This window comes from Saccopteryx leptura, chromosome 6 (assembly GCF_036850995.1).
Source record: "Saccopteryx leptura isolate mSacLep1 chromosome 6, mSacLep1_pri_phased_curated, whole genome shotgun sequence".
NCBI classification, from domain to species: domain Eukaryota; kingdom Metazoa; phylum Chordata; class Mammalia; order Chiroptera; family Emballonuridae; genus Saccopteryx; species Saccopteryx leptura.
Genome location: NC_089508.1, coordinates 89,439,210 through 89,451,448, shown reverse-complemented (window position 1 = coordinate 89,451,448; position 12,239 = coordinate 89,439,210). Strand labels below are relative to the sequence as shown.

The 12,239-nt window shown below is 38.5% G+C and overlaps 1 protein-coding gene across 2 annotated transcripts in view; it reads right to left on the bottom strand.

The window, feature by feature from the left end:
- Positions 1 to 12,239, bottom strand: part of RNASE6 (ribonuclease A family member 6) — a 476,573-nt gene that overhangs the window by 133,403 nt on the left and 330,931 nt on the right. The window lies entirely within an intron of this gene.

The following is a 12,239-nucleotide window of genomic DNA, read 5'->3' as shown; positions in this document are numbered from 1 at the left end:
ACTATAGGAGATATTATTAAATACAAATTCCTGGGCACTAATCCAGAAGATTTGGGTTCTACAGAAAAGAGAAGGGACTACAGTATGTGGGATGTTTAGAAGAGTGTTAAGTTTGCTGATGTGCACCGAAGTTTGAACATCACTAGATTAGGTGAACTAAAAGCTTTCTAGTTAGAGAACGTCCTGATTCTAATCCCAGTTAGGGGAGAAAGGGTGACTGCCAGTGTATTCAGAACTTTCAAAGATAGCATGAGAGAAAAATAAACCATTTTAACTCAAAGAACATCCACCTCTACACAGTGTCCCAAACTGCAAAGCAGAGTACCCCCAAACTCCCTAGCTACGAATAGATACATCTTGGAAGAAACACAGGGCATGTAAGCAGGAGTCAGGTTTCTTTTTAAAATAGTGGGTGAGAAGTTGGCAGTGTGTCACACATGAAATGCATCCTTTGTACTCCAGCAACCAGAGAACTGTCAGGTTTGGGATAAGATCACTATTTAAAATCTTTAAACCTTCATGATGAAGAAATGAAGCACAAAGACTTTAGGTAATGTACAAAGTCACACAAATGGTCCCCAGGAAGAAACAAGGACACTCTGATTCCATACGTAGTGGTCGGCGAACTCATTAGTCAACAGAGCCAAATATCAACAGTACAATGATTGAAACTTCTTTTGAGAGCCAAATTTTTAAAACTTAAACTGTATAGGTAGGTACATTCCTTATCAAGGTAGTGCCCGTACATGGTATTTTGTGGAAGAGCCACACTCAAGGGGCCAAAGAGCCACGTGTGGCTCACGAGCCACAGTTTGCCGTCCAGGGCATAGGCCATGCTTTTAGCCATTCATCTTTATTTGATAGGAAAAAGCAAACTGGCCCATATCTACACAGAAAGGTAATGGTGGAACACTCCTGAATAAACTCCATTGCCGGGGTCCAGCCCTGGGGGGGGGGATCCAGGGGTCCCCCAGGAAGAGACGGCGTCGGCGAAATCGAGTGAGAGAGCCAAATTCTTTTCTTTCTCTTTATCCTGTAGTTAGCATTTACTGCCAGGCATCTCCCCCCATGGCTGGTCTAACATTACTTTTTATGCATACACACTAAGTTACAATCACATGGTATTTTGAATACATCATTGTTTTAGTTTCACTATGGTTACATATTTCTAGATAACAGTTAATTCATATCTATAAGCTACAAGTCAGGTGGTAAGTTTTTCAAAGTACAGTTATACAATAACTTGAATAGTAATAACAATATCGGTACAATCTTCTAAAAGATTAGTACTAATTAATAACTCTGTTTTACTGTTGTTGTGAAGTCAAGGGCGCAGAAAGAGATAGCAGACAAAATCATCAAGGACTAGCAAAGGACCACCGCTTGTTCAGGCAAATAGCCTTGAGTTCATGTAGTGTCCTAATTCTATTTTTACAAGACTACAAAAGGCTTGCTATTTAAGAAACTAACATAGTATTAAGAGTAACTTTTACTTAAAGATACATAGAGTGCACCTGCAAGATAGCTAGTAGCAACATAATATCAGAAGGCATTGATTGCTATTGCTGCTATGAATCCCACCACATTCCTCTCCTTATTCCTGGAAAATACAAAACTCTCATGAGAATGTTTTACTGAGAAAAGCCCAGCAATTGCCTTCCGTGACAAAACAAGTCTTTTAACAAAACATTCTTTACTTGCCAGCTGCACTCCTATCCAAGGCCACGTAACAGGCCACTCCACTGCACTTTACCTAAGATTCTAATGTCTAGTTAAACTTTATTCATGTACTATATTCATACACTAGTTAAGTTCTAACTTTATTCTTTCTAACATGATTAATAAGAAGAAATTCTCCTACAAACTTAACCCTTTATGAGGGATATCATGGCTAGCCTCTTATGTTTTTGAGCCCAGTTCAAGGGGCTTACAGGCTTTTCTGTGGAACTTACACCTTCTGTCTCATTTCCAAAGAAATTACTACAAATCTACAGGGAAAGCACGGTACTATTATCCCTGTGCCATAAATAATAGCACACACCCAGAAAAGGGGGGAATATAAGGCCAGATTAATTCAAAAGATTAAAGGGGGAAGTATCGTTGTGCCTTTCCTTTGCGGTGACTTTGTCAACCCGCAGCTGTTGGTCTTCACTGCGGTGACTCTATCAACCAGTAGCCATCGATCTTCTTTTGCTGTGACTTTGTCAATCAGCAGCTGTGGATCTTCTCCTGCTGTGACCTAGTTAGCCAGCATTAGTGGATCGGCTCCCGACACTCCATCCCACAGCACTCTTCTGAGAATTGAATGGTAGCTGCCATTATTACTTTTATTATGATTAGATCAGTGCACTCTCTTAAGCACACAACTGGAGAGAAACATTTGCAGTATGTATGACTGACAAATGGTTGGCATCTTCAATATATAAAGAGATCTGTCAATTTACTAAGATAAAATGAACATACCTACAGAAAAGCAAGCAAGGAACTCAAACAGAAAATTAAAAGAAAAAATGGTCATTAAACATTTGGAAATTGTTTTCTTTTACTAAAGGTAATATAAATAAAAACAATGCAATGTCATTTTTTGCATGCTCAATTGGCAGAAATAAGATTAAAAAATAATAACATAGTGCTGGCAAAGGTCCAGGAAAGTAGACATTCTCATGCACTGCTCCTGGGAAAACAAACTGGTGAATTTGCTGTCTTTCTAGGGAACAGTTTGAACTAAGCCCCACTCTAGTTTTTAGATCCCTGCACATTTGGTTTCTTGACTTCACTGATGACTCTCTTCCCTCCTTTCATCCAGCCTTCAGATAAACTCAACTTCTTCAGTTTCAGCCCTGCTAGGTCTCTGAATTCAGGACCTCATAGGAAGACTTGAATAGGCCCTGGCACGTGTCTTTCACAGGGTCAAAGAGAAGGGCTGCAGGAGCTGGCAGAGCCCTGGGCAGGTGAGAGCTGCAGGCCATGTTGCTTGCCTGTGCTCTCAGTGCTGTCCCAGCTTAGGTTGTTCCAAGAACTCCATGTTCTTCATTATGGAAATGTGGCTGAGCTCTTGGACCCATCACAAGAAATACCCCTTCTGAGAGCTCTCCTGGGCACAGGAGTTAGGGGCAGTTAGAGGAGGAATTGGCAAGGGGGAGCAAAGTTGGGAGGATGGGCTCTCGGAACATGCCCACACAAGGAGTGACACCTGGTCCCTTCTATCACTATTTATTCCTTCTTCATCCAACTTCCATGTTCTCTTCTCTTGACCAGATTGTGCCCTCAATACACAGCCCCCTTCCGCACCTTGCATGGCTTCTGCTTTCTAACTTCCTTCCAGGTTTTGCACCATTTAACCTTATGTGTTCTTCTCTGTGTGTCTTGCATTTGAACTGACTGTTCAGGGATAAGGTGACAAGTTGGACAGATTTCTGGAGCCAAGCCACCCACGTAACTTTCACTGAAAGCTCAGTATTCCATCTGCCTTGGTTTCAGTCCTTGTGGGGCAACTTGTTTGTCCAGCACTAATGGAACACATGACACTGAGTTGCTCAGGTGGAAAGGACAAGAACGGCACGAATTGCTGGACTCACCCTGCATGCACATCAAGCCTTGTTGGGGGTTGCCTCTGAGCAGCTCCCTAGCCTACCAAATTCCTCCTTGTCTTCCTTTAGAAAATTCTGGATCTGCTCAGTTGTCTTTATGAAAATCATATTCATTGTAACCATTTTTAAGAAAAGGCAAAAATAATACCCTTTCTTACTATACAAGGTATTATATATACAGAACAATAATATAATATATTAGGAGAGAAAGATACCTCTGCCTGTGAAAGAACTAAAATCTCAAACTTGATAGGTGATCCATTAAAATAGCTAAAATTTGAATAGAAAAAGAAAAGAGAACTAAGAATGGGAAGAAACACATGAATAGGAGGAGTGAGTGGAAATATGGTTGATACCGCTATAATCACTCCAGCTTTCTTTTGACTAGCATTAGCATAGTATATAATTTCACATCCTTCACAGTTAGTTAAGCACTTTATGTCTTCATAAAAAGTGCATTTCTTGTAGACAGTGTGTTGCTGAGTTTTGTGTTCTTTAAATCCAGTCTGACTGTCACTAGCTTTTATTTGGTATGCTTAAACCGTTTACATTTAATGAAATTATCAATATGGTTAGTTTGGATCTAACATCGTTTTGTTTTGTTTTGTTTTGTTTTCTCTTATTCTTTGTTCTCTTTTTCTTATTTTTGGGGGACTTCATTTAGATTTATCAAAAAATTTTCATGATTCCATTTATCTCCTTTGTTGACTTTTTTTTTGAGAAAGAGAGAGAGAGAAAGAGAGAGAGGAACAGACAGGGATAGATAAAAAGGGAGAGAAGTGAGAAGCATTAACTCATAGCTGTGGCACTTAAGTTATTCATTGTTTGCTTTCTCATATGTGCCTTGACCGGGGTGCTCCAGCTGAGCCAGAGATCCTTTGCTCAAGCCAGCGACCTTGGGTTCAAGCCAGCAACCTTTGGGCTCAAGCTAGTGATCTTGAGGTCATGTCTATGATCCCACATTCAAGCCAGTGACCCTGCACTCAAGCTGGCAACCTCGGAGTTTCGAACATGAATCTTAAGCATCCCAGTCCAACGCTTTATTCACTGCACCAGTGCCTGGTCAAGCCTTTGTTGACTTTTTACTTGGATCTCCTTGTTTTGTTAATTCAGTAGTTGCATTGAATTTTTACTATATATCTTTAATTTAGCATATGTTCAACTGATGTATTGTTTCATTTATTAAGACCCTATGGTAATACACTTCCATTTCTCTCTTTTCAAATTTTATTTTATTGTTGCATTTTACTTTGAAATATGATATATATTCCATTATACATTGCTACTGTTTTTTAAATTTTAAATAAGTTAAATGGTAAGAAAAAAAAGAACATTTATTTGCCCATGTAGTTACTGTTTATAGTGTTCTTTGTTCCCTGATGTAGATCCAGATTTCCAACTCTTTAATTTTCCCCTTGCCTGTTTGATTTTTTGTACTGTAGGTTTGCTGGTGATTAATAATTTTATTTTATTTTTTTATTTTTATTTTTTAGTGAGAGGAGGGGAGATAGAGATACAGACACCCACATGTACCCTGACCAGAATTCACCCAGCAACCCCTGTCTGGGGCCAATACTTGAATCAATCGAGCTAACCTCAGCACCTGGGGCCGATGGAACCAGTCAAGCCACTGGTTGTGGGAAGAGAAGGGCGAGGGGGAGGGGGAAAGAAGCAGATGGTCACTTCTCATGTATGCCCTGACTGGGAATCAAACCTGGGATGTCCACATGCCAGGCCAATGTTCTATCCACTAAGTCAACCAGCCAGGGCCAGGTGATGAATACTTTAAACTTCATAATCTGAGAAAATTTATATTTTTCCTTAGTGTTTTAAAGACATTTTTGCCAGGTACAGAATTTCTACATTGACAGTTTTCTTACTTTGAGTATTTTAATGTTGTTTTCCCACTGTATTCTTACTTAAATTGTTTCAGATGAGAAATCTAATGTCACCCTTATCTTTGTTTCTCTGACCATAGCATGTCATTTTTCTAAGGCTGTATTACTGAACTGAAGGGGTCCATTTGGCCATGCACAGAAAAGCCCAATAAAACACAAATAGGAGTTTGCAGCCAAAAAAGTAAGGATTTATTAAGGAGATGTCACTATACCCAAAGTCACAGGTATCTCATGTGCAAAGACCTGACACCCTCATCCCCAGGGGATGGAGTATATAGGGAAAAATCATTAGTTATAGTGACTAATGGAGTTAGGGGTTATGGCCTCTACTGATTGGTTGGCATTAGGGTAGGGGGTAGGTGATTATTACATCTGATCCTAATGTCAGCCAGAGCATTGCCTCTACTGGTTGTACAAGGATGCAGTCAGTGAGGTCATTCAGGAGCTGAAACACAACTTAGGCATAGATGTTATTTTTAGTTTGACCAAAACTTTGTCTCTGTGGTCAACAGACCTGAGGCTTTGTTTCTAAGACTACTGGATACTGACCAGAACCTTATTGTCCTGAAAGCTTAATGATTAAGCAACAAAGAGGGAGGTGGGTGAGTCAGGGCACCAGGTGAGGTCAGTTTGATTCAAAGGGAAAAAAATCAAAATAAAAGTCCAAATTAAAGAAAATAAGGTTTCTGCAGTTATAGCTGCTTCTATGATTTTCTCTTCATTGTTATTTTTTTTCTTCCCAGTTTGATTATGATGTGTCTTGGTATAGTTTTCTTCATGTTTTTTTGTGTTTGGGATTTGTTGAATTTTTTTTGGATTTGTGAATTTATACTTTTCATCAGGTTTTGAAAGTTTTTGGTCATTATTACTTCCAATTTTTTCTTCATCCCCCTGCTTCTCTTCTTCAGAGACTCAAATTTGAGGTCACTTGAATTCATTCTACTGCTTACTGATGCTCTTTTCACATTTGTTTTCTTTTTATGTGTTTCATTCCTATTGTTTTCTATTTACTAATCTTTCTTCTGCAATATCTTATCTGCCATTAACCCCATTCAGTGTATTTTTCATCTCACACATTGTAGTTTTATCTTTAAAAGTTTGATTTAGTCTTTTTTTTCCTGTCGTCCATTAATCCACTTAACTTTTTGCACATAAAGAATACTGTCATAATAGTGGTATTAATGTCCTGCCTCCTTGCCTGTTCTGGGTCATTATTTTTTCTGGTAAATTTTAATTAGTTGGTTATTTTCTTCATTATACTTTGTGTTTTCCTGCTTCCTTTTATGCTTAGTAATTTTTGATTGGATGCCAAACATTGTGAATTTTACCTTGTTGCTTTACTTATTTATGGATATTTTTGCATTCCTATAAATCTTCTTGAAGTTTTTTCTAGAATACACATAAACTATTTGGAATCACATGGATCCTTAGGCAGGTTCAGAGCAGGAACAGTCTAGGACTAACTATTCCCCATTACTGAGGCAAGATCTTCCTAGTACTCTAACTGATGTCCATGAGTTTTTACTTTTTTCATCTGGCTTGAGGGAGGGGGTAGGCACTACTCCTTCTGTTCCTTTTAGATGGTTCTTCCTCTGCCTCAGGTGACTTTCTCCCACACATGTGATAAATGGTACTTTGCTGAATGCATGAGGGGAAACTCTTGCAGGTCTAGCTTTGCCTCAAGGTAGCTCTTTTCTTTCTGATACCTTTTCCTATGGACTCAAGTTTTCTTGGCCTCTTTATTTCCTCAATTTCAACTCCTCAACTCAGGAAGTTTCCAGGCTCTTCCTAAATTTGCTCTTCCTTCACTTTTGCTGAAATTTCTCTCAAGATAGCAAGCTGGGTGAATTGTAGGGCTCAGCTTGTTTGTTTACTATCTCTAAGAATCACTGTGTTTTGTTGCCTGATGATCTGTATCTTGAAAATAATTTTTCTAGCATTTTGTCACATGTTTTTTTTCTTCATTGTTTCATGTGGGAGGGTAAATCAGGTCCATGTTACCCATTCTTGACTGGAAAGTAGTATTAGTACTTTTATTTTCTCATTTTAAAATCAAGTCTAAAGTATTTTTATCTAAACAGGCTTTCTACAAATTTTTAGAGCTAAATGACCTCTTCTTACTTTTCTAGTGGGAAAGTAGATATATCACCTAGAGTCACACTCATGATAGCATATACAGTAAGTGATGCAAAAGCTAAAAAACAGAGGATGAGTGGAGATTTCATAGGAAATAGGAATACTTTGTTAAGTCATAAATTGGCAATTTGTTTTTATTGCTGTAGAATATTGGGAAAAAAGACAAGAATTTTTTATTTCTATAACACAAGAAATTGTCATACTTCTGGGTCTTGATAGCTCAAAAAGATGTTAATGGCTTTGTGTCAAATTTAAACATTTTCAGCTATCTGAAATATGAGGAAAAACGATACTCTGTTTGATATTAAGACAATTTATAACAGAAAGAGAAACTGTTGATGCCAAACAACACTCACATACAAGGAATTAAACTTTCTGTTTTAGTAGGATAAATTTAGATACTTTGATCTTTCTAATTGTGTCAGAAAGGTGGAACACACCTAAAATAACAAGTAAATTTTGCTGCCTCTCTTGACAGTTGTGATTTGGGCACATATGTTGGATTCAGAAAAAAATTTCACTATTTTTACTCCTGAGTTTGAGAAGCTATTTCACACTGCACACATCTTGAAATTATTTTTTTCAGAAAGTTGCTGGGTTTTGCAATTTATTTTTGTTGTCTCTTGCCATTAGAGATTATTGTGTTATTTTGTGTGTGTGTGTGTGTGTTGTTTTCTATGTATTTGTGTAATGAGTATGTAATTCAATCTATATGTGTAATCAAGTCTTTAAATAATTTCCTTTATGCCTGTGCTCTTGTTATGTTTAATAAAGACATCCCTTACTAACTACAAAATTATGAAAATATTCTAGCATATATATTTGTATCAATATTCTTAATGATGTTTTTAAAATATTACTTTGATCTCTAGTTTATTATACATTGAGGTGTGTGTGTGTGTGTGTGTGTGTGTGTGTGTGTGTGTGTTATGAACACTGAGATCTTTGTTATTTTTTTTCTTGAGATAAAGCCCGTTGTCTCACTGGATTTATTCTCTTTTTTCCAAGCAAAGTCTCCCCTAATGTGCTTCATACTTTTATATTCTTGCTATTCTTGATGTCTCAGAAGGACTAAATGTGAAATCAAACCAAACCAGTGGCCATATCCTGGTCTATATCTTCCAAACTCATATTGGCATTATAGGAAAAAAATATCAGGTATCAATATAACAAATCCTTTAAAAATTGTGTAGGATCATACAATAAAAAAGTAACACAGGGCATGAGTAAATATAAATTTGTCAAAAATATAATCAATTGTGAAGAGATTTCTGTAATCCAAGAGCTGGCTTGCTTGACTCTATTTTTGCAAAGTAATATGTTGAAATTACTCTACATTTGTGCTCTGAAGGTTGATTTTTCATTTATTGAGTAACATGTAGTTTGTATATACCTATTCTGTGTGCCTCTGTAAACTCAGATACTCCAGTCTGTACCATGGCCCTAAGGAGAAGAAATGTCTTTAATTGAGCAAAATATGTGAATTTCAAAGAACCCATTGATCCTCTTATGATCCACAAGGATCACATTTTTCCCAGATTTTCTCAATATGACACAAGTTTCAGTTTGGTTATGGGTATAAAGACCTGAAGCATAACTGTTGCTTTAAAATGTTTGTGAGAAGTATACATGAATCTGGTTAAAGTCTACATTTTTCTTGTACAATTTAACTAAGGGTTACTCTGAGACTTACTTACAAAGTAAGTCCAATTTTAAGACTGAGCTTTTTAACTTATCTGTACTCAACCACTCAAACTAAGAAACGGGCTGGTATAAAAATGTGGCATTGTAAGAAATCGATACTTAACATTGAAGACCATGTACGATCAGATCTTAAAAACCCATTTTAGGCCCTGCTGGCTCAGTAGATGGAGCGTTGGCCAGGCGTGTGGACATCTTGGGTTCCTTCCCAGATCAGGGCACACATGAGAAAGGACCATCTGCTTCTCTTCCCCTCCGTCTCCCCCTTCTCTCTCTTTCTCTCCTCCTTTAGCTAGTGGCTCTAGTGATTCAAGCATCACCGTGGGCACTAAGAATAGCTCAGCTGGTCCAAGTGTTGGCCTCAGACACTGAAGACAGCTTGGTTGATTCGAGCATTGGCCCCAGATGGGGTTGCCAGGTGGATCCTGGTGAGGGTGCATGCGGAAGTCTGTCTCCCTATCTCCCCTCCTCTCACTTAAAAAAAGAAAATTCTACTTTAAGTGATACTTCTTTAGAGCTACTTACTTTAAATTTTAAAAAAATGGGCACCTGGCCCTGGCCGATTGACACTCGGTAGTAGAGCATCAGCCTGGCTTGTGGATGTCTCGGGTTTAATTCTCAGTCAGGGCACACCGGAGAAGCGACCACTGCTTTGCCACCCCTCCCCTCGCCCTTCTCTCTCTCTCTCTCCCACTCTTCACTTCCCACAGCCATGGCTCAATTGGTTTGAGCACATCGGCCCAGGCATTGAGGATGGCTCCTGGAGCCTCCACCTCAGGTCTTAAAAATAGTTCTGTTGGAAGCATGGCCCCAGATGGGCAGATCACTGGCCCCAGATGGGGGTTGCAGGGTGGATTCCAGTCAGGGTGCATGCAGGAGTCTGTCTCTCTAGCTACCCTCCTCTCACTTGGAAAAGAAGACAAAGGAAGAAACAAAAGTAAGCACCTTCATAGATAACAATCAAAAAATAACCATTCAGAAATAACAATTTATTAAGCTTTGTGTTGGTACCCCTTCTCCTACCATGTTTTCTGCATTTCCATTAATTGGGTTCAAATTGTAGATATAGCTCAGTGTTTTGATTTTTCATTAGCCATTTGTAACGGACATTTGTTACTTTGTATTTGTTCTCCATTCCCTTTTTGTATTGTAGGAAACAACCCTTCAGTCAGCAACTGGAATTCTGCTGGGGTTTTAATTGTTTGATTTTGCCTTTACTTCACAAAGCTTAAGGTCAGCCAATCAGAGGATCCCACATGCTTAGATTTATTCATGTGATAGAAACAAGGCCAATCAGAAAAATTATTTCTCTTGGGTGAAAGTGGGGGAAGAAAGCACTTTCTATAAAGGTGAAAATGATTTTTTCTGCCACTGCATGAAGAGTCCCTGCATGAGAATGAGATAGTCTAGGAAGCAGAATAGAATAAAAGAGAAACAAAACAAGAGTCTAGTGAACGATTTAATTTCTTCACTTTTCTGTGCCTGTTGGACTTCTGCATTCTGTAAGTTAAATAGTTCTTCCTGCGTTTAGTGAATTTGTTTGATACTTTTGCCACTTGTAACCAGAGAGTCTTACCACTATAATATTTAAAACATTTCATATCTCTAAAATTTAATTCATTATATGTAAATTCTGGAAAATAATCTATTTTAAGAATATACAATTCTGTGAATATAGAATACTATCTTAAATATTAGCTCTTGTTGCAATGTAGTGTTTTTGTCATTTCTAGAAACTGATACCAGATTCAATTTACACTTTCCCATAATTTTTTGATATTTATATTTTCAAATTTTTGTCTCTATTAAGTAAAACTTGCTATCCATATTTGCATGCTTAGAATTCTAGTAATTAAAACTGGTGCTAAAAGTTTCAGTTATTTTATTTTATTTTATTTTATTTTATTTATTTATTTATTTTGTATTTTTCTGAAGCTGGAAACGGGGAGGCAGACAGACTCCCGCATGCGCCTGACCGGGATCCACCCGGCATGCCCACCAGGGGGCGATGCTCTGCCCATCCGGGGTGTCGCTCTGTTGTGACTAAAAGTTTCAGTTTTTTTAAAGCATTTTATTATTTTTGCCAAATGTTTTATTCTAATCAGAAATGCATGGTCGCCAGCACTGAAATTGTAAGGTTTTATAATTATTGCAAATTTGGGCCTTGGCCAGTTGGCTCAGTGGTAGAGCGTCGGCCTGGCGTGCAGGAGTCCTGGGTTCGATTCCCAGCCAGGGCACACAGGAGAAGCGCCCATCTGCTTCTCCACCCCTCCCCCTCTCCCCCCTCCCCCCTCCTTCCTCTCTGTCTCTCTCTTCCCCTCCCGCAGCCGAGGCTCCATTGGAGCAAAGATGGGCACTGGGGATGGCTCCTTGGCCGCCTCTGCCCCAGGCGCTAGAGTGGCTCTGGATGCAACAGAGCGATGCCCCAGAGGGGCAGAGCATCACCCCCTGGTGGGCATGCCGGGTGGATCCCGGTCGGGTGCATGCGCGAGTCTGTCTGACTGCCTTCCCGTTTCTAGCTTCGGAAAAAATGAAAAAATAAATAAAACATAATAATTACTGCGAATTTGAAAGATATAATTTTAGTTTTTTCCTTTTGTGATTGAGGCTATGTAATTATTATATATGATCATTGTTTATTAATGCTTCATTTTAAGATCTGTTAAAAATCCTGCTTTTGCTTTTTTATTTTTTTAGATTTTTAAAATTTATTTATTGATTTTACAGAGAGAAGTAGAGGAGTGAAAAGTATCAGCTCATAGTTGTTTCACTTTAGTTGTTCATTGTCTGCTTGTTGTATGTGTCTTCTCCAGGCAAACCCAGAGTTTTGAACCGACAACCTCAGTGTACCAGGTTGACGTTCTATACACTGTGCCACCACAGGCCAGGCACTTATTTTTTATTTTTTTATTTT